General features: G+C 50.5%; 1 long non-coding RNA gene and 1 pseudogene across 1 annotated transcript in view; one reads left to right on the top strand and one right to left on the bottom strand.

Annotated features, from left to right (window-relative positions):
* The window catches only part of LOC144111130 (uncharacterized), a 207,519-nt gene that overhangs the window by 143,006 nt on the left and 39,784 nt on the right, over positions 1–24,729 (top strand). The window lies entirely within an intron of this gene.
* The window catches only part of LOC144110846 (uncharacterized), a 41,971-nt pseudogene that overhangs the window by 977 nt on the left and 16,265 nt on the right, over positions 1–24,729 (bottom strand).

The raw sequence follows: 24,729 nt of genomic DNA, 5'->3' as shown, positions 1-24,729 counted from the left end.
GGCCACTGGTACCTGTCAATAACCTCGTCGCAGGTCTACTAGTGTAGTGAACTTCGCGCGGCCTACCCTCATAATTAACTCATGTGGGGGTGTCATCGGGAATGCATCAGTGCGTGTGGCTGCGTTCCGCGCGGTAATCGATGCACATGCGCACTGAGCCGTCCTTCTTCCCCACAAAGACCACGGGATGAGCGTAGTCGCTCTCTACGGGGTATATGATACCCAGGTCTAACAACTCGTCAATCTGGCGGCTAACCTCAACCCTAAGAAGCTCGGGCACTCGATATGAGAAGGCACGTTTTGGCTGGTACCCGCCTTGTAACTCGATTTTGTGCAGTCCCACTTCTGCCGCTCCCGGTGTTTCATCGAACAGGTCAGCGTAACCGGCGAACAGTTTCGCCATTTCAGCGCGCTGCTGAGAGTCCAAATGTGCCAGTTTCTCCTGTTCGATGGAAAAGGGGCCCGACTGTGTGGGCGCAGGGCGAGATGTGCACTCAATTTCTCCGAAATCTGTGTCTTCGTCGAATACGACACCAACGTGGCTAACCCGCGCGTAGTAAGGCCGAAGCCTATTTGCATGCACAAGTGGCGCGGCTCGCGCTCCGGTATCGATCCTGTAGGAGTTTTGCCTTTCCTGCGCGGTTATGGCATATGGGCCGAGCCATTTAGGAGCTAGTTTGTTGTCGCGGTCGGTATCAAACACGAGAACTTGATCTCCGACGCTGAAAACCTTGTTCCTAGCCTGCCTATTGTACGCCTGTGTGTAGCTCCCGTGCCGTGCGCTTGCCGTTAGCCCCCCTACTGCCGCGGCTATCTCTAGCTGTTCGCGCAGCTGTCTCAAATATTTTGCGGGCTCTTCCCTTAGTGTGTTTGGGAGCGGATGCTCACCCGTCCTAGTGCTCTGCAAAATTTCCAGCGGCCCCGTAGGATTCCTGCCGTAAAGGAGTCGGAATGGGGCAACCCCTGTGGTGTCATGGGGTACCTCCCTGTACGCCCATAGCACAAATGGGATGAGCCTGTCCCAGTTTCTCGGGTCTTTCTCTATTACATGAAGAAGCATGTTTTTGAGGACGCGGTTCCACCGTTCTACTGTCCCGTTGCTCTCGGGATGTTCTGGAGTCGAAAAACGGGGCGCGCGTCCCAATCTTGCTAACATCTCCCTTGTCTAGCAGAACTTTTTGCTGGGATAGTTGGTCCATTCTGACAATAGTGAAAACTAACTTCACTGCACAGCTGACAAGGGAGATTAGACAATAGTGAAAACAGCGCTAAAGAAGAAGCCGGAAGGCGAAACGAGGAAGTGACAGGAAAGAGCGCTTCCTCGTTTCGCCTTCCGGCTTCTTCTTTAGCGCTGTTTTCACTATTGTCTAATCTCCCTTGTCAGCTGTGCAGTGAAGTTAGTTCCTTGGTCTGAGCATATAACTTCCGGGATACCGGTTGAGGCTAAAGATTGCGAGTAGGGCGTCGCATGTTGCTCTCGCGGTTAGTGAACGCAGACAAACCACTTCGGGCCACCGCGTGCACAAATCAACCAGGCAAAGAGCGTACCTATGGCCCCGGCCTGAGGGCATGTCAATCGGCCCGATGATGTCGACGTTTACTACTTGGAAAGGGTGGTCAGGTCTGGTGAGTGGTGTGATAGGCACCCTGTCTTTAAGCCGCCTATCTGACCTGATCTGACAAGCGTGACACGTCTTGCATCGTTGTGCCACATCTGCCTCTAAACCGGGCCAAAAAAAACTATACTTAATTCTCGCCCTCCTCTTTCTTGGGCCCAAATGTCCTCCCCAGAGAGATTCGTGGGCCAGTGAAAGCACTTCTTTTCGTCTGCTGAGGGGCAGCACAAGCTGCTTGACTTTGCGCCTGCGATGGAGACCCGGTGGTATAAAAGACCGTCCGATATGAACATGCCCCCTTTTCCCGATTTTCCATCCTCCCAAGATTTTCTAAGGCTTTCATCGGACAGCTGGGCCGAACGGAACTTCTCTCGCTGCTTTGAGGACGCGTCCTCGTCGTCACTTATTGAGCACTGGTCTTCAATAGGGTACTCGTCGCGGCCTGCTTTATGCTGCTCGCCCTATGCCTCGCTCGACTCATCGTTTTCCTGTTCGTCCGCCTGGGATTGATTCGCGTGGACCTCGACCGTCGTTGGGGTCGGCTCGTAGCTCTTGCGAGTACGTTTTTGCAGGCTAGTTGGTGCCTAAGCATTCTGGGTTTTTTGCGCAAAAGACACGACACAAAAGAAACGAGGTAGACAGGACAAGCGCTTGTCCTGTCTACCTCGTTTCTTTTGTGTCGTGTCTTTAGCGCAAAAAACCCAGAATGCCTAAGTCGTAGCTCTTCTCGGCCACGGAGAAGGACACGCTAGCTGTGTCAGCCGCAACGCGGCTCTTGCTCTGGGCAAGCGCCGCACCGCGGCTGTCGACCTGCGCTAGCAGCTCCCAGTCCTCCCGCGATAGCAAGCAGTCTATACCCTCCGCGAGCTTGCCTGTGAGCGCACAGACTATATGTACGGTCTCCGGTCGCGCTACAAGTGTGGGGCACCGCTTCACACTGACCGCGAGGGTAACTAGTTTTGCCTCTACTGTTTCGCCCGAAGGCTCCTGGGATACGCTGGGCACGAGGCTTTCTCTGACTACAGTAATCTCGCTGCCGGTGTCAATGATTGCAGTTTCCGGCACACCGGCGCATTCGATCTGAACGATGCTGTAGCTTTGATTGCCGTGCTTGGTCGGACGACCCTGGGGCATTCATTTCTGCCACCAAAGTCCTGTGCAGGTGGGCTGATGCTAAGATTTCGGCTGTCTCTGTGCTGGATACTGCCGCTCTCTGTGTCCGGGCGAGCTTATCGGCTTTCTGCGCATTGTGAGCGGCTCGTGGGCAGTCCTTTACGCGATGGCCTACTGCGCGGCACACGAAACACTGCACCTGTCGTCTCTTGTCGCTGGTCGCAGGTTGCGTAGGAGTCTTTTCTTTCTCAGAGTGTGTGACCGTTTGTCGCACCACGCGCCCCTTTCCCTTAGCCTGCTCGAATGTCTGCAGCATCCGTGACATCTCCTCCGGTTTCACGCATTTCTCTCCCTCGAGGAGGCGCACGTATTCTAAGCCCTCGGTGCTTATGCTCGCTTTCATCTTATCGGCCACGACGAGAGCCACCACGTCTTCCTTGCTGTTTGCATCCCTCGAGCGCAGGTAGTACTGAAAGTAAGTTTTTACGCGAGAGGCAAACTGCGCCCATGTTTCCTCCTTGCGCTTTGCGGCGCGCTCGAACCGGTCTAGGTACTCAGCGGGGGTGAGTTTTAGCTCGTTTAAAACGGCTTTCTTCACTAAGTCGTAGTCACCGCACTCATCGTCCTTGAGTCCACGAAGCAAGTACCGCACGCACTCGGTCAGCGCTGGCATTATCAAATGTACGCGGCTGTTTTCTGGCACATCGTACATTGTGAATAATCTTTCGACATCGTCAAACCACAGCGGTAGATCCGCGTCACACGGTAACTTGAGCCCCTTTAGGACCTTGGCACATTGGGATACTGGGTCGAGGCCTGTTCGCCGTTGCTCGTCAGGTACCAGCATTAAGGGAGTCTGTCTGCCACCTATCGTTTTTATGCCAAGTTTCCCCAACTCGATGCGTTCGCGAGATTCGATCTTAAGCTTTTCGGGCTGAAAATCTAGTTCCATGCGGCGGATCTCTACGGCATCAGACCTTGTCCCTGGAGTTATTTTCCGTCGCGTTTCCGCTACCGGCTCCTTCGTCGCCCCATCTAATGCTGCCCCTGCCGACATCGCGTCTTTCTGCGAAATATCACTTGACAGGTCGTCCTCCTCAAATACATTCTGGTCTGATGCACTCTCCTCTGCCCCTCTGTCAGCTGAGCTCGCCATCATGCTCCGCGTCTGCACCATACACCCGTTTACGCTTGAGCCATAACCACCTCAAAGAGACGTAAGGAATCCCGCTCACCCGTGCTGCTGTCGGTAGTAGGTGCCGTTTCTTCTCCAAACTCGTCCGGAGCCGAAGGGTGAACGCCGCCTTGGGGTCGGTGAGCCGGGGTACCTTTTCAGCTTGGCTGGTGCCGGAGATCGATTCCTTCTGGTCCTCCTGGGTGGCTACTACGTGCTGGGCGTCGCCGAGTGCCTGGACACTGCTGTGATGACCCCCATAATGCGCAGGTCCACACGGGATGGAGAGGCAAAGAGACACCGTATGGCTCAGTTTAAACAAACAGGTATATTCAATAATTACACATGATTAAGATTATACATCAGAGGCTGGGGCGTCCGAGCTTACGTGCCGACGACTTCATGGGGGTGATGGAGTGGCTCCGGAGTTGGGCTCGAGCGGTTGCTGGCAGAAGCTGCACGCCGTCGGGCTTCGGCGCTGAAGGCCCTCTTGGCGAACGATGTCGTCCTGAGCGTGCTTCTTCCGTACTGCTTCTCGATTTTTATATCCTCTTCTCCACACTCCCTAGGGTGAGGACGCCCACGCCGGAGGGGAAGGAGGGGGGGCTAGGGCTTTCACTTGAGCGCACAAACATACCACCGCACTTATTGTCTCGCCCCCCTCACGTGTTCAGTACGAGGGAAAGAAGGTTGTCTTCGCGGTAGCGCATAGCGTCGGCTCTGGTACGGCGCGCTCTGGCCCGCTGACAGTTCCCGCGGGTCACCGGCCTCCATTCTTCATCCATCAACTGACACTCGCTCCTCAAGGTAAGGCGCGCTCTGGATCGCTGACAGTTCCCTTGTCCTGGAATGTGCCCGGGAGGGCCGCCCCTGGAACCGCCACGCCAATTGGGGAGGATAAAGCCTGTTTCCCCGCGGCGGCGGCGGCGGGTCCGGTTGGGTCCGGTTGGGCTTAAACCCGTTCGTTCTGGTTGTCACTCTCAACGAGCATGGCTGGGTAATTGATGATGCCTGTCATCTGGGTCTCCGTCTACGCCGCGCCGTCGAACGTGGAACCTCGTAGCACACACAAGGAATGTACCTCGTAGCACACACAAGGAATGTACCTCGTAGCACACACAAGGAATGTACCTCGTAGCACACACAAGGAATGTACCTCGTAGCACACACAAGGAATGTACCTCGTAGCACACAAGGAATGTCACACTCGCTCACCCTCCAGAAGAATGTTCTCCGAACATTTGAGTCCCTGCAGCTCCCCTTGTCTTTCTGAATCGCCTCGCACAGTGCGTCCGGCAAAACACTTCGCTGCACTCAACACCACTGCACAACACCATACGCCTCCGCTGTCATAACTGGCGTCTCCAGGGGCAGCACTGATCTTCTTTTACAGATAAACATGAAACTCAGCACCCAAGCCTCTCCTTTCTAGTCCAAACTGGACGAAATAAATTTACCACAGTTACAAAGGAGCTCCCACTTCTAGCACGATCACGGCACAGACAAAAATATAGATAACGAAAGGAAGTAGGGCAGGTTCTGCATGCGCTCCGCATGCTCTCCTGTGAAGGTGTTACTTAATGACAGAAAGGTTTAACTACTAACTCCGATAACTTAACACATACGCATATAGCAATGTTATGAGCTGCGGCATTACACAATTCTGACCAGTTCACAACTCCGCTCTGTTTACACCATTAGTCCGACTTAGCTTTCCGATTTCGCAGCGGATATCGGCCTTCATGAGTCATACTAAGTAAGTCTGTGACCCTTTGTCTGCTTTGGGACTCGCGAGGGCTCGTGGCAGGAGCCTCTCCTGGCGTTATCTGCGCGGCAACCTCGCGCGCTTCTTCTTCTAGCAATGCATGAAGTAAATCCGGTGGCATTCTGGCCGTCACCTCTGGCGCCTGCCGAACAAATGCAGGAGAGGGCGTTTCTTGCGAACTATCTGCGCGCTCCGCTTCACTTCTGTCCCCATCAGAATCCGCGCTTTCCCTTTCCTCATTTCGTGAATACTGAACCGGTGCCGACTTGAGGCGATTTGCGTGTATCCTTATCAAGCGCCGGTTCACGTCTCGGACTCTGAAGTTTACCGGAGAAAGCTTCTCGACAACCTCGCACGGTCTTCTCCACTTCGTCTGGAACTTACGAGCTAGCCCAATCTGCCTTTGGCAGTTTTCAATGTACACGCTGTCCCCCACATTAAACGGCGCGTCTCTAGCACTGCGATCGTGCACCTCCTTCCTGCGCTTCTCCGCTTTCTTTAAGGCCTCCTTTGCGATGTCCCTCGCCACTTGCAAGCGCGATTCTAGCTCCACCTTATAGTCGTCCAGTGAAGCGTATGGGACACGACGGGGGCCCTCTGGCACTTCACTAGGCTGGTCCGGGTCTCGGCCGTAGAGAAGAAAGAATGGCGACTCGCCCGTGCTCTCGTGTGCTGCGGAATTGTAGGCAAACATTGCATACGGGAGCCACAAGTGCCAGTCCCGCTGGTCGCGCGAAACAAAATGCGACAGGAACCCGGCCACGGTTTGGTTCAGTCGCTCCACCGCGCCGTTGCAAGCCGGATGGTACGGTGTTGTCTGCTTCTTAGCGATCTTAAGCAGCTCGCAAACTCTCTCCTCATTAGCTGCGACACGAAGTTCGTTCCCCGATCTGTCAAGAGTTGCCTCGGGGGTCCATGTCGGAGCACGATCTGTTCGACAAATGCTCTTGCAACCGTGTCTGCCTTCTGATCTGGGAGTGCTACCGCTTCCGCGTATTTTGAAAGGTGATCGACAAATACTAAAATGTACTTGTTTCCGGAAGTGGTCGTGGGCAATGGGCCCATTATGTCCATACCTGTCCGCTCGAAGGGCGCCGAAACCTCAGGGAACGGCTGAATTGGAGCTGGTCTTCGTCCCTTGGGTGTTTTTCTTTCGAGACAGGAATGACACTTCGCACAGTAGTCTCTAACATCCTGTCGCATGCCACTCCAAAAGTAGAAACGCTCCACACGCCTGCGTGTCTTCGCTACGCCAAAATGACCGGCGCATGGCGCATCGTGAAACGCGCGAAGAACCCTTTCTGTCCACGACCGAGGTATGACGACTCTCTCCCAAGCGGTTTTCTCTGGTCTCCCTTTCCTGGTTGGCCTCGTGCGCCGACACAGGGTGCCGTCTTTGCCAATGAAATAACCTAGCTGTTCGGGGTGAGACGGTGCGCCCTCTAAGCTTTCGATTATTCGCTTCAGGTCAGGATCTTTGCACTGCTCTGTGCGCAATTCGGCGGGGTCGACTACGGGGACAAACTCATCTATAGCTGCCACGGCAGCTGTGCGGCTGAGTGCATCAGCATTCAGATGTGTCTTTCCTGACTTGTGCTCAACTTCAAAGCAGTATTCCTGCAGGTGTAGATTCCATCTAGCGAGTCGCGAGCTAGGGTCCCTGACACTCATCACCCATTTCAGAGGATGGCAGTCTGTGACTAGCTTGAATTTGCGGCCGTAAAGGTAGCATCTGAAGTGCTTTACTGCCCAGACAACGGCGAGGCACTCCCTTTCCGTAGCTCCGTACTTTTGCTCTGTGGGGCTCAGCTGTCGGCTAGCAAAAGCAACGGGATGTTCTTTGCCCTCGATAACCTGAGATAGCACGGCACCAACTGCGAACTTTGACGCATCTGTGGCCATAACGAAGGGTAAATTAAAATCCGGGTGGCGCAACAGCGGTGCACTCATTAGCTTCCTTTTCAGGGCCCCAAAAGCATTCTCCGCGTTTTCGTCCCAGCGAAAGGCGACATTTTTGGCTGTTAAGGCGGTGAGCGGCTTAGCGAGCTTGGCGAACTCCTCTATGTGCCTTCGGTAGTACCCGATCAGGCCGAGAAACTGCCGGACCTGGCGGACGCTAGTCGGGGATGGAAAATCCGAGACACACCTTTGTTTCTCAGGGTCCGGTCGCACGCCGTCAGCTGAAACAACGTGCCCGAGGTATTTCACCTCGTTTTTGAGGAATTGGCACTTAGAGGGCTTCAGCTTGAGACCCGCTCCTCTTAGTCGCACCAAAACCTGCTCAATATCGCGCAAATGGTTCCCAAAACTGTCACTGTATATGATAATGTCATCCATATACACGAAGCACAGCCTCCCCAGAAGACCTGCCAGGATAACATCAGCGGTTCTCTGCCAGACAGCAGGGCTGTTGGCCAGACCCATCGGCATTCTTTTCCATTCATAGTGCCCTGAGGGCGTGTTGAATGCCGTTTTCTCGGCATCTGCCGGATCCATTGCTATCTGCCAGAATCCCGCCGCCATGTCCACTACCGTGAAGTACCTGGCAGAGCCCAGCTGAGAAAGCGTCTCCTGTATATTGGGGATGGGGTATGGATCGATGCGAGTTACGGCATTTAGTTTGCGGTAGTCCACTACCAATCGATACGAGCCATCTGGCTTTTCCACCAATAGTGCTGGTGCTCCCAGGGTGACTTTGAGTGTTCGACAATGCCGCGATCAATCAGGTCCTGCAACTGCCGCTCCATCTCCTCACGTTGGGAGTAAGGAATCCTGTACGCACGCTGGTAAACGGGCGATGAGGTGCCGGTTTCTATCCTGTGCTTTATAACGCCACAGCAGCCCAAATCCAGGTTGGACGCGGCGAATACCTCCGAGTAGTCGTTCAGCAAACCAGCCAGAGCCTCCCTCTCCCTGGATTTTACGTGAGAAAGATCGAACGACCCCTTTGGAGCAGCCGAAGGACTAGCATGCTCTACAGTTGCGAGTACCGTATCGGTGTGCTCACGTTTCTCTATCGCAGAGGTGAAGAAAGCCAATGTTTTGTTCTTGGGAAGGCTCAGTGGCTGCTGGCTACAGTTAACCACCCGTAGGGGCACTCTGTGGGCGTCATTAACTGTCACGAGGCACGCGGCTGCCTTCAGGCCATTGCTAAGAGAGTCGACCGGCTCAAGCACTCCCACGGCGCCGCTCTCTACATCTGAAGGCACAAACGCGTACAAAATGTGCTCCGACCAAGGAAGGACGACCGCCTCCTCGACCAGCCTGACGGCAACCCGCGAATATACCTTCTCCAATGATCCCACTGTTTGACGGGTGTCAATATCGGTAATGCGAATCTCAGCCCCTCTCCTGTTCAAAAACGGAACTTTTGAGCCGCCCGCATTAACCTCTTCCTCAGAGAATGAGACTACTACCTTCCCTTTTCTCACAAAAACCTGCCCTAATATACCTGACACTCCGTTTGGCAGAGACACCGTGTCCGGGCATACGTAGCAGGGGTGCTCCAATGAAATTCCGCCGAGAGAGAAGTGTAACCGGTAGAGTCCACTTATGCCAAGAGGATCCCCCGTTATGCCTACAAATTTGGTTGCCATACCACCAGACGCTTCCAACACCTCGCGGTCCCCCTTCCTTCGAAGCGTGTTAAAACTGCTCTCCTTAAGCAATGTCACCTTTGACCCCGTATCTATCAACAATTCCATGCAACAAACATTTAACTTGCAACGCACAACAGGGCATGCCTCGTCGGCCACACAAACTACCACCACCTCATCATCCACTGCTCCCTCCCCACGCTCCTCAGGCTGGGGAGGACTAACTAGTTTTTTGTCTCGGTATCTGGAGCCCCGCTGTAGGCTTGCTTAGGGCGTCTCTCGCCTGCTTCTCTTTGTGGCTCCCCACGGCGCACGTTTTGGCAGAACCTGGCGATGTGTCCGCGACCCTGGCAAGCGAAGCATACGATTTCTTCAAAATCTCGCATACCGCGCCTGTAGCTTTGTGGCGGTCTCCGGTTTCCAGCGAATGAGCGCTGTTGAGCGCGCGCTTCAAACTGGCGTTCTACCTGCTGAGATAGCAGCTGTTCTAAGCGATCTAATCGCTCTGTCAAGAGAGCAACCTCAGGGTTGAGCACCGCTCTCTCTATGACGCGCACTCTCGCTGCGGCTGTCGTTAACACCTCATTTCGTTCCTCATCCAATGCGGCCTCCACGGCTTGGTCGAAATTGCTCGGCTTGCGCGAGAGCACGAACCGGCGCACGGGGTCTTGCAGACCAGCCACGAACAAAGCGGTCATTTCCTCTTTAAGTATATCCTCCGCGTATTTCTTCTTTAGCTGGTCTCCTTCCTCCTCCCTGCTTAACGTATCGCGCGCTAAGCGCTGAAGCCGCGACGCAAATGTTCGCACGTCCTCCCCTACCATCTGTACGGCGTCACGGAACCTCTGTACCCGCACGTGACGTGGTTCAGTGTCGAAATGCTCAAACGCGAGCTTCTTAAATTCCGCAAATGATTTTGTGGATTTTACTTTTTCGTCTCGCCATGCAAAATCATGAGCAGCTCCTGCCATCTTACACCTCGCCATTCCCAGCATTTGAGCATCGGACCATCCCCCCATTTTCCCAATCTCTTCTAGCATGGAAAAGAAATCGCAGATTGGAACCCCTGTCTTATCTCCCGTAAACGTCGGAATGACGCTTCCTAATGCCAGCATGCTTGCTCCGAGCGACGGCTGTCGAGTGGGAGCTCCCTCAGATAAAGACATTTTTTTTTCAAGCCCTCCGGTGCCTCAAGCCTCTCAAATGGGGGTAAAAGTCCCACAATCAGTCCCGTGATTCCCTTTTGATTACAATTTTGAAGTCATGAATGTCGCAGCATTCAGAGGACATTTGCTTTTGAGACCCCACTTCTGACACCAGTGTGATGACCCCCATAATGCGCAGGTCCACACGGGACGGAGAGGCAAAGAGACACCGTATGGCTAAGTTTAAACAAACAGGTATATTCAATAATTACACATGATTAAGATTATACATCAGAGGCTGGGGCGTCCGAGCTTACGTGCCGACGACTTCATGGGGGCGATGGAGTGGCTCCGGAGTTGGGCTCGAGCGGTTGCTGGCAGAAGCTGCACGCCGTCGGGCTTCGGCGCTGAAGGCCCTCTTGGCGAACGATGTCGTCCTGAGCGTGCTTCTTCCGTACTGCTTCTCGATTTTTATATCCTCTTCTCCACACTCCCTAGGGTGAGGACGCCCACGCCGGAGGGGAAGGAGGGGGGGCTAGGGCTTTCACTTGGGCGCACAAACATACCACCGCACTTATTGTCTCGCCCCCCTCACGTGTTGAGTCCGAGGGAAAGAAGGTTGTCTTCGCGGTAGCGCATAGCGTCGGCTTTGGTGCGGCGCGCTCTGGCCCGCTGACAGTTCCCGCGGGTCACCGGCCTCCATTCTTCATCCATCAACTGACACTCGCTCCTCAAGGTAAGGCGCGCTCTGGATCGCTGACAGTTCCCTTGTCCTGGAATGTGCCCGGGAGGGCCGCCCCTGGAACCGCCACGCCAATTGGGGAGGATAAAGCCTGTTTCCCCGCGGCGGCGGCGGCGGGTCCGGTTGGGTCCGGTTGGGCTTAAACCCGTTCGTTCTGGTTGTCACTCTCAACGAGCATGGCTGGGTAATTGATGATGCCTGTCATCTGGGTCTCCGTCTACGCCGCGCCGTTGAACGTGGAACCTCGTAGCACACACAAGGAATGTACCTCGTAGCACACACAAGGAATGTACCTCGTAGCACACACAAGGAATGTACCTCGTAGCACACACAAGGAATGTACCTCGTAGCACACACAAGGAATGTACCTCGTAGCACACACAAGGATTGTACCTCGTAGCACACACAAGGAATGTACCTCGTAGCACACACAAGGAATGTACCTCGTAGCACACAAGGAATGTCACACTGCTGGGCCTGCGGGTGGTGTCAGCTCGGGGCCGACGGTCGCCGAATTCTGTCGTGCTGCGCCAGTAATTTTTTGATGGTCCGTTGGGTTCTTCGGAAGGGTGCATACCCTTCCAAACGTTGTTGTTCGGCGGTGATGAAGGAAGATGTGCAGATGAAGGTCAAAGAGAGAATATATTTACACTATGTACAATGGCAAACTGCGTTACAAGTTGAGTCAAACAGACGGTCAAGCTGTAACTGACGAAGACAATTCTCACACAGAGAAACACTCACTACAAGCCTTTACTCATCGACGCGAGGTTAGAGTCTAGGGTTGTAGAATTACGTGCCACTGCACGGAGCCTCTAGCTCAATTAGACAAGACTGCCATCCAATGATTTTGCATGCAGATTTTAAAGCTTGTGCAAACAAAGAAATTAGGGCGGTCATATATCGAGGCCCGCCCTAAGCTTCGATAACCAATGGAGGTAGCCACAGCCGCAGAAGGTTGGAGCCAACTTCGAGCCCGGGGCTTGGCTATAAAGAAAAAGAAACATATACAGAAAACATTTCGAAAACCCTCTCCCCGAGGGGAGTTCTCGGGCCTTAGCGCTTGATGCTTTCCCTTTCCCTGCCGCACCCGCGCGTCGCATCTGAAAGGATGAAGCGTTTTTTTTTAGCTAATTGGCGGGACCACTGTCCCACTGGCTCGCCGCGGGAATGTCAGACGGCGGAGAACCGCGACGCTTCGGTGCCATCGAGAATGCCAGAAAAAAGAAGAAAAAAAAGGGCCCCATCGCGGAATGTGAGGTGGTTCGCATTCTGCCGCCGTGGGAATGCTGCATGAGATCAAGCGGCCCCACGTGCTCGTTGTTCGCGCCTCGCATGCTTTCTTGGTGCCAGGTGTCCTCGACTGTCACAGTGGTGTTGTCAAGCAGCCAGTGCTTCCTGCGCCTTTGCCACTGCTTGCAGGGGTAGGGGTGGGGGTGTAGACCGGAGGCCCGCAGTGACCACAAGCTAAAGGAATAAAAAAGATATGCGCGCTGATGAAGCCGGCCTTACAAATGGCTTGTTCCGATTTTCTTCGCATTATGTCGTTATGGATAACTATAAATCCTCCTTCCTTGTCTGCTTCAATAACAGAAAGACTGGCCTCTTTTGAATAGGTTCGAAAGTAGAACCGGTACTAAGTAATATTTTTCTGTGTCATGTTGACAAGGCGATAAAATCTAAGTTCGGAGACTGCGTAAAACACGTGTTTAGGTATGTTGATGATTGTTTAATTTTTGTTGAGCCCACAAATTTCAAGGGTCAAGTAGAGGAAATACTGACGGTCTTTGACAGTTGCAGACAAGACTTAAAATTTACCTTCGAAGTCCCGGAAAACAACGAGCTACAGTTTTTAGACTTAACATCGTTCCTGAGCCGTGATTACGTCTGTTGGTTTTTTCAGCAGCGCTCAGAGAAGCCCTTGCTTAGTTATCGCTCAGCCCACTCTAAGTTAGTTAAATGTGGTATAGCCGTTGCATGTTTAGGATCAGCACTTTCAAAATCTTGTGTGCATGGAATGGGAAATAGTTTTAGTCAGCAGGTTAGCAGATTACACTCGGCAGCTTTTCCGGACGAGATAATCTTGCTTGCGTGCAATAAAAGCTTGAGGAAACTAAAATCTTTCAAGAATTAGCATCCATCAGAGCCATCAGGTAAGAGAAGACATGCGGGTACACCATGTGTTTATCTTTTTTGACATAAATTAAAGAGTGTAGGCGCCAGATATGGTATTCAATTGCTGTTATCCGTCACGGCAAAACTTGGAAAAACATGTGCCATAGTAAATAGGAAAGCAAAGGCTGAAAAACAGAAAACAACCGGTAGTAGGGCCTGCAAGACAAACCACCAAAATAAGCTGATGCCACGTGCTGAAAGGGTAGTCTATCTATGACATTGAGTTCTCTTGTGGCAAGAAGTACATCAGCCAAATGGGAAATTGTGTGAGCACCCGTCTAGGTCAGCATAATACCACGTTAAAAGACCCCCTATCGTCCAACCTACATATTGCACCCTGAATAATATCCCGGGTTCCCCCAATAAGAAAACGTGCACACCTCTTTCGGATGAGACGAAAGTTATTTGCAGGCATAGGGAAAAATTAACAAGGGAACTGTGTGAGGCATATCACATCCACGTGAATGGTGACACATGTGTAAGCACAGCTTTGGTGCTTCTTCATGATTGTGAGATTAAGTATCTCGATTCCTATGATTAGAAGTGTTTCCGGAGAAGCATGCAGCCTGGCTGTTTTTTGGGGGAGTATTGATACCTATGTTTTTTGAAACAAACCTCAGTTGTTAGTCAGCGCTTGTCCTTTGTTCGTTCGTGTCCGTAGTCACTGCGCTGTTTTTTATTTCCACAAAGCAGGTCCATCTCACTACAGGCTCCGAAAACCGAGCAGACAGCTTGCACGCACAGTTTACTTGCGAGCTCCCACGTACTCGCCGATCGGAGAGCCAGTGTGCTTGGCTCGACTCTGCTGATCCGCATAAAACTTCTTGGCATGCTTCTGCTCAAGCCTCTGTCGCATGAGCTTAAGCGCTTTTGTGGAAATCTGTCGGAAAGCATTGATCCGGCAGACTCAATAAGTCAACAATAAGCCTTGTGCCGGGCAACTGGCCGTGGCACGAATAGCACTTCAGACTTCAATCAACCAAATGATAAGGCAGGCTGTCGCGTAGAATATTCCACAATACACCATATTCGCACTATCAATCAGGTTATAGAGAAATGCGCAGAACTTAACCAACCTATATATATAGCCTTCACTGATTACGAGAAAGCATCTGACTCAGTGAACACTTTAGCAGTCATACAGGCATTGCGTTATCAGCGTGTAGAAGAGCCTTATGAGCAAATACTGGAAGATGTGTACAGAAACTGTACAGCTACAATAGCCCTCCGTAAAGTCACCAATAAAATTCCAATAAGAAAGGCCGTCAGGCAAGGAGGCACCATCTCGCCAATGCTATTCACCTCGTGTTTACAGGAGGTGTTCAGAGGTCTGAATTGGGAACAGATGTGGACAAGAGAACAATAACCTGCGATTCGCTGATGACATGTATTGCCTTGTTGAGTCACTCAGGAGGTGAACTGGAAATCATGATCAATGAGTTAGGCAGTGCAGAACGGTAGGTCTAAAACTTAACATGCAAAAAACTAAAGTAATGTTCCGCAGTCTATCAACGGAGGAGCAGTTAACAATCGGCAGGGAGATGTTGGAAGTGGTAAGGGAATACGTCTACATAGGGCAGGTAGTGACAGTTAATCCGGATCATGAGAGGGTGGGGAAAGCGATCCGCATTTTTGGAGTCCCGGTAGCTACGACTGGCGAGCCGGCCGAGCAGGCCGTTGACGTTGCTGGCCAGGCCGGCTGCCGAAAGACTTCTCCTCTGCCGAGTGAGGTCGCGCTCCCAGCTTCACCTTCATCAGAGCCGCTGGCGATGCCAGCGCCGCTACAGATGCTCTCCCCTAGCGCGGTGCGCGATAAATCAAAAAAGAGAAAAACGGTTTCTACAGGTCGGTCAAGTTCAAGACACAGCTAGGTTCGTGGAGGCCACCGAGCGGTGAGTAAACTCAGGCGGTCGAGCCTGGCTGCTTCGCAAAGAGCGAGGGGAACCAAAAGATGAGGATGATGGCGGAAGGAACAGGCGAGAATAGGCATGCACGAATGGGCTGTGAGCTGTGTGCACTCCAGTCGCAAGGTCAACTGGTGTGGCAGCAGTTGGGTTGAAGCTGGCCGGGAAATGCGAGACAGAAAATGCAGCCGCGGCGGGATTTACGGGCGATGTGCGCTGGCCCAGTGGGTGCGGACGAAGGCATGGCGTGCTGAAGCCGCAGCCGCAGAAGAGAAGGGGACGTCTCGGCCGCTGACGACGGGGAAACGTCGGCGCACGACGTTGGGCTGGAGATCTTCTACGTGGGGCTCGAGTTGCCGTGTAGGGACGTGGTCGAAACGGGCGACGGGGTGGACCGGCTGTCTGCAAAAGCAATCCCACTGTGGCGTTGGGGCCGCTTGCTCTGACAGAGGGCACAAGTCCTGAACGTAGGGGTCCGAATTGGAAGGAAGCGGTAGTTCTGAGTCCATTGGAGGTGTTGGAAGCGGCACACTATAATGCGTCGCAAGCATGCCATCACCTTCGGAGGCTGTCTCGTCTGTCGCGGAGGCACAGTCACTGGTGAAGGCGCCAGGTGGGCAGGGATGCGTGGCAGACGCTTCGGGTGGGGGGTGAGGCGCGACGAGGCCCGGGGGTTGCGTCCATGCGTCCCGCGCGATAGGAAGAACAGTTGTGCTCACTGTGGTTGGGCTTGAGGTAGCAGGCGAACTTGGGACTAGAAGCGAGTTGGGGCCCAGGTCGAAAAAGAGCTCTTCTGGTGATGGCTCAGGGGAAGACGCGACAGTCGGCCAGGAGGACTCGGCAGGAGGCGATGTGGGACGAGAGCTCACAGGTTGATAGCCGTCCGTAGGGGCCGGTGGAGCAAACTTGGGAGAGCCTGCGGTGTAGGTTGAGGCAGCTGGTTGAGAAGGTTGGCAAGAGACCGGCGCGTGGCACTTGCCGAACCGTGGGTGGAGGCACATTCGGTGGCCGCGATAGTGAAGAGACCGGTTTGGGGAGCGGCTTCGGTAGAGTAGCTGGCAGAGTGAAAACCGAGGTGATGAGTCGAGTGGCGCCGCAGCTTCTGAGTATGGAACGGGAGCCCCGGGAGGCGGCGGGAGCTCCAAGCCAAAGAACGCCGTCAGGCCCTTCTTGAAATCGGCGTAAATATCTGGGCCAGGAGGCGGCAACCGCAGCTTTGCGAGGAGGTCGGGTGGAATTTCGCGGCTGGCGTGCCGATAGCGCTGGCTGGACACATAGAGGATGGGAAAGTGTGAGTCCAGCAGCGCCAGCTACGAAACGGCGTCCCCAGCTGGCATAAAAAGCGGGCAGGCCGGGCAGCCGAGGAAGGAAGCAGCGCTGATACGGCTGAAGGAGCTCACCGGATGTGATGGTAGGTCTGGCGTTCGCTTCGTTGCCAACGCCAGCAGCAGCATGAAAATGGCGCGGGGTTGTGACAAGCCGAACGACAGAGTGCCTCTGGAAGCAGGTACACCCGGGCCTGCGTGCTCTCGTTCCTCCAAAGAATAAAAAATCTGGAAACCCCGTCCACCTCGTGGGAAGTGTCAGGAGCATCCCAGAGGAGGTCCAGCAATTCCTTAGTCACAGACCCAAGTTCGGGGTGGAACCGAGGAAGTCAGCGCCGGATATGTTTACAATGGTTAGGCAAGTTTCTCGCCTCGCCCCAGCGGCGGAACCGGATCGATGTACCGCGGACAGAGTGGACCTGTTGTTGTTGTTGCCCTCATACTATGGCACATGCCCACATAGGGGGATTGGCCAAGAATTGAGGGAACAGAGAGTTTTTGAGGTAAATAATTCCTGGATGAAACAACATGAATGGTAAGGACGGAAGTAAGCAGAAAGGAACAACGAAATGAAACGGCCAATGCAGAACGCACGCAGGAGATCGATACTGATGTTTATAGACGAGCAGTTAAATGATAATGATAATTGTAAGAATAAAAAGAATAATAAAAAGTTAACAAAACTTTACAAAAATTAACAAAAGTTTACAAAAATTAACAAAAATGAACAAAAAAAAATGAACAAGGTAGCCGTTTTGATTCTATTAAAAAATTTTCCACGGCAGTAAAAACAGACTTCTGGCTGTACCCAAGTATGGTGGCTCGAAACGACAATAAGACTGGGCTGCTCAAACAGAGGCCAAGCTGTTGTAGAGGTTTCTCTAAAAACCGTCTTCGTATCATGGTGTACCGCCGACAAAACAACAAAAAATGGTCTATGGTTTTGTGCTCACCACAAAATACGCAGAAGGGATTAAGCGCCAACCCAAAACTGTGCAAATAAAAATTTAAGTGTGGGGTCCGGCAGCGGAGCCTTGATAGAGATACCTCAACCTGCCGTGAATGGCATGATTGCCTGCTCCACGAATACCTCAGGTGCAGGTAATCATCAGATCTTAAAAGAGATCCAGTTGTCATTCTTAACGAATCCTGTCTCCGGAACCTCGCTTTTGTAACGTATACGCTGTAGCCGGAACGATAGGTAGCACGGGCCATTGAGAGATGCCATTGCCAGGCAGTCCGCAACTACATTGGCTGTCACACCGCTATGACCTGGCACTCATATCATGTGAACAAGGTTCAAATGTGGAGGGAGTAATGAATGGAAGGTGTTTAGGATATGTGATTCTACAGCCCAAGCAAGGGACGAGCACAAAGAAAGAGAGTCTGTAATGGCAGCCATTGAAGACAAAGCTTGCTCTAGAGCAAGCACCACCGCCAGAAACTCCGCTTGGAAAATTGGGGTTTAGACGAGAAGCAGCACAGAAAAAGCCCAATCTAGAAACGGGCAATATATTCCCGCCCCTGCCTTTTCATCATATTGGGAGGCGTCAGTAGCTATCGTTAAGCTAATAGGTAGGCTTTATAAATGGTCTTCTGATAATCCATTTAAAATGCGGTGTGGTAAATGCTTAGCGTTTTTCGGGAAAATGTCATCACAGACGATTTCTACAGAGTACCCACCGTTTTTGTAGGAAGGATGCTACAAAAAGAACATTTAAAGGTTCAAGCAATTTTTGTACCATAACTACCTGCGTGGTATGCAATCTAGGCCAGTGGACTCCAAAAAAGGAAGTGGGCTGGCAACAAAAAACATCTGAACATTTAATAATTGAAATCTAGATGATAAAGGAGGAATACGGGCTTCAAGATAAAGCACGTTATTGGCCACACATTTGGGGAGGCGAAACCACAACCGAAGCGCTTCCCGCTCCAAAAAAACGAATTAACACTCTTGTCTGGGCGAGATGGTACATTTCTAACAAAGAATGTACTTGCGCAAAGAACACAGGACAGAACGAAGTAACACATACGACAAGTACAGAGCGCAACTTCCAACTAGTTTATTAAGAGCAGGCAACTTGAATATATACCATTGTTGTCCAACAGAAAGATTACAAAACCAAAAGAAAGATATGCCACGTGCGCAGTTCACACCAGCAAACCGCCGCAAAGGGTACAAATATAAATCATTCTGCCCAACTGATATGATACTCCAAACATAACAAGCAAAACATAATACCAAAAAAGAAACCTAAGATTCGTGAGGTGGAACAATGAAAGCGGGGGATATGACATATCTTAGCAAAGCAGTGTCCAAGAATGCCATAACAAAAGCAGAGTTAAACATGATAGTGATACCTGTCGACGGGTAAACTATCCTCGTTGAAAAAGCAGTGTCAATAAAGCGAGTGTGAAACGCTAAAAGCTCTAAAACCAACGTAAAGCAGCCCAGAGGATAATGACTTTACACATGCCCATCTAAGAATGTTATCTCTCTGTTGAGCAGAACAACCGAAGCAGTACTAACGCATTCGTCACCGGTGTTAGCAATATGATAGGCCTCAATCATTTCTCTCCGAAGTTTAGTCTTAGCATGGCCCAGAATCGTGGTATTGGTAAAGATGGGCTTGCATCCATGATCCACAGTATGCTCTGGTAGGCGGCGTCTTTCATTGTTTTTTATTGTTCTCTCGTGCTCCCGCAGTCTCTCGTTGGCGCACTTTCCCGTTTGTCCGATATATGCGCAACCACAGGTTAACGAAATTCGATACACGACGTTGGTGGCGCAGTGGACGTAATGATTATCGTGCTTCTGTTCACATGACTCTCGCTTTCTGGACAGGACAGTACAAATACTAGAAAGCTTACTGGGGGCGGAAAAAAGAACCTTTGCGTCACCATCTATGCCCTATCATCTTCAAGTTGTGGGAAATTCTATGGGTATATGGTATGACCTTCATGCTCTGTTTAGGGATTGGTGGGCTCGAAGTCTTCTTCTTGCCTTCTTTTACCTTCTGTCGAAGACTGTGACACTGCTGACAACGTAAGTGGAGTATCCTGCTATCTCGAGACGGGCGATTTGGTTTCCAAAACTGTCTTCCATGAACTGCGGGCAGCTTTTGTTGAGCGCTGCTTGAAGAAGTGTTCCTACAATCCCACGTTTTATCAATTTAGAATCGGCGATTTCATAAGGAAGCAGACCTTTTCTCGTACGTAAGTCGTACGTGTAACACAGATTGCAATCAGGTGAACCAAAGTTGATCTGCAGATCTAAAAACTGGAAACAGGTGCCTTGAGGGAATTTCCAGGTAAACATCAAGCCTCTAGACTCAGTGGTGAACAGCTTAACAATCTCTGACACCAAAGCTTCAATGCTGACTTCTGACGTAGCGTTCAGGATGACCAGGTAATCGTCCACATACCTCATAATTTTGAGTACGGCCGTCCCTGTCATGTTTTTCTTGATACGGTTGTTCACGGCAGATAGGTATATATTACAGAGTACCGGTGCGACAGCAGAGCCTATGCAAATGCCATCTTTCTGCACATAATATTTATCTTCGAAGCATATGGCTGTCGATTGCAGGTAGAACTCCAGCAAGGCGATGAATTTGTCCGTACTGATTCAAGTGGAATTTTGAAAACTTATCTCATCTGTGCTGGAAATCTTCTCCCGAACCGTTTCTAGAAGGTTTTCATATGGAACTGAGTAATATAGATCCTCGAGCATACTGTGGATCAATGATGCAAGCGCATCTTTACCAATACCACTATTCTGGCCCATGCTTAGACTAAACTTCGGAGAGAAATAATTGAGGCTTATCATATTGCTAACACCGGTGACGAATGCGTTAGTACTCCTTCCGTTGTTCTGTTCAACAAAGAGATAACATTCTTAGATGTACATGCGTAAATTCGTTGTCCTCTGGGTTGCTTTATGTCGGTAAAACTCGGTGCTGTTATTTCTGTGCCTTAGTGTTTCTAGCATTTCACACTCGCTTTCTTGACACTGTTTCTGCAACAAGGATAGTTTACCTGCTGACAGGTATCACTATCATGTTTGACTCTGCTTTTGTTATGGCATTTTTGAAACTGATTTGATAAGATATGTCATATCCCACGCTTCCGTTGTTCACCTCAAGAATCTTCAGTTTATTTTTTGGTATTGTGTTTTGCTTGTTATGTTTGGAGTATCATATAATGTTTGGAGTATCATATATTTCAAATAAAAATATCAGTTGGACAGAATGATATCTGGTTGTACCATTGGCGGCGGTATGCTGGTGTGAACTGCGCATGTGGCATATCTTTCTTTTGGTTTTGTAATCTTTCTGTTGGCCAACACTGGAATATATTCAAGTTGCCTGCTCTTAATAAACTAGTTGGAAGTTGCGCTCTGTACTTGTCGTATGTGTTACTGCGTTCTGTCCTGTGTTCTTTGCGCAAGTATATTCTTTGTTAGAAATGAACCAACTCGCCCAGACAAAAGTGCTAATTCAACATATTTCTCCTACATTGGGCTCTTTTCTGTCTGCTCCGAAGATTCTTGACCCAGCAATCACGTGCGCCCGCTTAATCGCCAGCACCGTCTGCCAAGCAAGGTATCTACCCTTTTGCATCCAAAAGAAGCAGGCGCCCCCGGAGGTGCGACGCGTATTTGGATTAACGGAGCCGTCATGGGGTCATGTGAGACGCATCTGCAAAATTATGAAATCGGAATACTGGAATCAGGCTATGTTGCTAGATTGTCTCAAGGTACTTGTGAAGGAGAGCACTGAACCATCAGGGCAAGCTCGTCGCCTCGCCTAGTACTGCAGTCTCCAACCTGCCTCGTAGGGAAAAAAAGTCAGCAAGAAGCGGCAGGCACAGTCACCGTACTTGGGGACGTGCCACTACCCGACAGCGTCAGAAGAACTCTGCAAGAAAGGCCCAAAATTCAGCTATGAACCGCATACAAACCGACCACAACTTCTAGAACTTGTGAGGAACGTAGCCACCGGGGCATCTATAGACCTCCTGCATGTTTGTAAACAAACGAGGTGGCGCTGCAGTCGCTAGCGAGCTCGTGGTAGGCAAAAGGTCGGGGAGTGGCGTCGCGGATAGGTGTTGAGCGCGGGTTTTCAAGGCTTGTAGGCGCGTTTCCAGTTTCTGCGAATCATAGCAATGGTCGATGCTTCCAACTTAGTAATTTGTTGAAGTACACGAGCTCGCGTTGGCCACGTGCGGCCTATAAAGAGATATAGTTTGCCACTGTATTGTATATATGGTTAGTAGTAAACATGTAGAAAGCGTTCCTGCCGTTTATTTATGTGCTAGGCATTGAATAAAATAAGTTTTGACACTCTGTACTAGACGGAATGATTTTACTTCGGGACAATAGTGAGGGGAAGTGCTGGCCTTGTTTCGTCGGAGCAGACATGCGCTCATCGTCTGCTGACATACGTACGTGTCGCGCTGTGGGGACAGCGTCGTGTCCCTGATCTCCTGTCTCGCTTAGCGCTGTTTTTAGCCGCATGACCACGCACCAGCCAGGCCGACTTGTCCTCTTGTTAAGCTGGTCGATTTGGTGAAAGTTTTTGATTTCTAGAATTATTTTCTTTCCTAGCCCTGAAGTCTAGTTTCGTGACGAAAAATTATAGCAAAATATTGAGTACAAATTTATAAATTACGCTTTTTAGAAGTGTGGTCGTCAAAAATTGTGAGGTAATTTTTTTTATTTCAGTGCCGCACTTCTTTGACCAAAGCGAAAGCGAAGATGCCATAAACGAGGGAATAAACTTTAAGGTTCGTTTTGTGACCTCTCACATTTTCTGCGACTGGATCACTCAACTTCGTAATTCGCATGAAAATCAAATGATTCCATTTGTCGCAAACTATTCCTGAGACGTTGAGGAGCTTAATAAATCTCTCAATTTTTCTCCCTACACGTGCAGTACTGTGTTAGTTATTTCTTGTAAGAAACGTTTTCATGTAACTATGCATGCATAAGTACTGATCATATAGAAAAAACTAATCGCGTCATCGTACAGAACAGGGCTTTATGTACATGCTGGCATAAAAAAACTGCGCACTATCTACTCAATTATTTGAGAACTTGGGGGACTTGACGACGGTGTTAATTATAATTACCCAGAACTGCACCAGGTATAGCTATAAATAAAAGGAATTACTGAAACTAGCGTAGGAATTTCATATTTGCACCAAGTTTAGTTACATATCGCAAGCATGAATAACGAAAACACTTTTCATTGCCGCGTCCCCTTTCAATCTCGCCACGTGTCTGTTGGTAGCACGCCTGCGGCTGCTTCTTTTCAAACAAGCTTCGCGATCATGTACTACCTCATGAAACATGACACATGCATGATGCAATGAAAAAGCATATGGCGTTTAGCACACTTAAGGTACGCTATTCTAAGCACACCAACGCGACCGCGCAAGATTGACACAACTTACCAGACTTCTTTCTACACGAATGAAATAATTACGTCGTCATATCAAGAAACAGTTTCCAGTAAATATTAAACGTAATAAAACGCGCCATTAAAACATGGTGTGCTATTAACAAAAAAACGCATTCCTTGGGGGCGAGTGAACCTGTCGGCGCCCCGTGCACTCCGGCTCAAGGTGATAAGTACGTGTGCAGCTGCATGTCTTTTTTTTTTCCTTGAGCAATTATCAGCCTACTATCCTGAAGTTCAGGTGAATGAACGCAGTAACTTGCATGCTATTAAGTACATTGAGTGGCAGTGCCTATCGACTCCCAGACTTCGCGCTTTACTACCGTGGCCCAATGCCTGTTAGCCAGTTTCCGAATGCGGCGTTTATGTGCGAGAAACCTATTGAGGCTAAGTTAATATTTTTTTATGCTACTACGCGGATCCAGCAGTGACGCAACTGGTCAATACATGCTCCTTCTGCAGTGCACAGGCTTGAAGCAGCCGCCGGTACCTGCGGCAGCTGCGGTAGGCACAGGCAAGCGGAACCTGTTTTGCCTACCATGCCAAAGTCGCTGCTAACATCAGCGCCACCGCATCTTCGTGACGTCGCGGGGTGAAGGAGGTCCATAACGAACAAAGGGAGAGTGATTGGTGATGGCGTCGACTGCCTCGTGCGGAATGCTGATGCCGGTCCAAGAAGATGGCTTCCCATTTTGAAGATGGCAAAGGTGATTCAGCGTAGTGGAGCCACCGTACTCCAGGCTGACAAGGAAGGGGGATTTGTCGTGATGCCTGATTCGCTTTTCAAAGACAAAGCGCTAGAAGCATTAAGTAAGCATTTTAAGCAATTAAAGTTTAAACCGAAGAAACAGAAATCCACTGCTGTGCAGATGCTACAGGCACTCTCCCTCGACAGGATGAAAAGAGAAATAGGAAACTCAAAGAAAAACTTCCTGGAAGTATTCTTTTCTGGTAACACCGATAAACCTGATTGCCCCCTAAGGACCATTGTTTCTGAAAGAGGGACCTGCAGGCTACAGTCAGCAAGTATCTACAGCAGCAACTCAAGTGCCTGACCCTCGAGGATACTTTTCTAGTAAAAAGTTCCACAGAGGCCATTACTGATTTTCAAGACCTTCACTCTGCCACCTCAGCGTTTTCCATAGACGTCGAGGATCTATATTACTCCGTTTTACATGGAAACCTTCTAGAAACGATTCGGGAGCAGATTTCCAGGACATATGAGACAAGTTTTCAAAATTCCACTGCAATCAGTACGGACAACTTCATCACCTTGCTGGAGTTCTACCTGCAATCGACAGTCATATCCTTCGAAGATAAATATTATGTGCAGAAAGATAACATTTGCATAGGCTCTGCTGTCGCACCGGTACTCTGTGACATATACCTATCTGCCGTGAACAACCGTATCAAGAAAAACCTTACAGGGACGGCCGTACTCAAAATTATGAGGTATGTGGACGATTACCTGGTCATGCTGAACGATACGTCAGAAGGCAGCATTAACGGTTTGGTGTCAGAGATTGTTAAGCTGTTCACCACTGAGTCTATAAAGGCTTGAAGTTCACCTGGGAATTCCCTCAAGACACCTGTTTCCAGTTTTTAGATCTGCCGATCAACTTTGGTCAACCTGAATGCAATCTGTGTTACAAGTACAACCCACGTTCGAGAAAAAGTCTGCTTCCTTATGAAAGCGCCCATTCTAAATTGATA

Source organism: Amblyomma americanum, chromosome 11, assembly GCF_052857255.1.
Source record: "Amblyomma americanum isolate KBUSLIRL-KWMA chromosome 11, ASM5285725v1, whole genome shotgun sequence".
Classification (NCBI taxonomy): domain Eukaryota; kingdom Metazoa; phylum Arthropoda; class Arachnida; order Ixodida; family Ixodidae; genus Amblyomma; species Amblyomma americanum.
The sequence above is the reverse complement of the archived record's forward strand: the minus strand, read 5'-3'. Positions and strand labels throughout refer to the sequence as shown.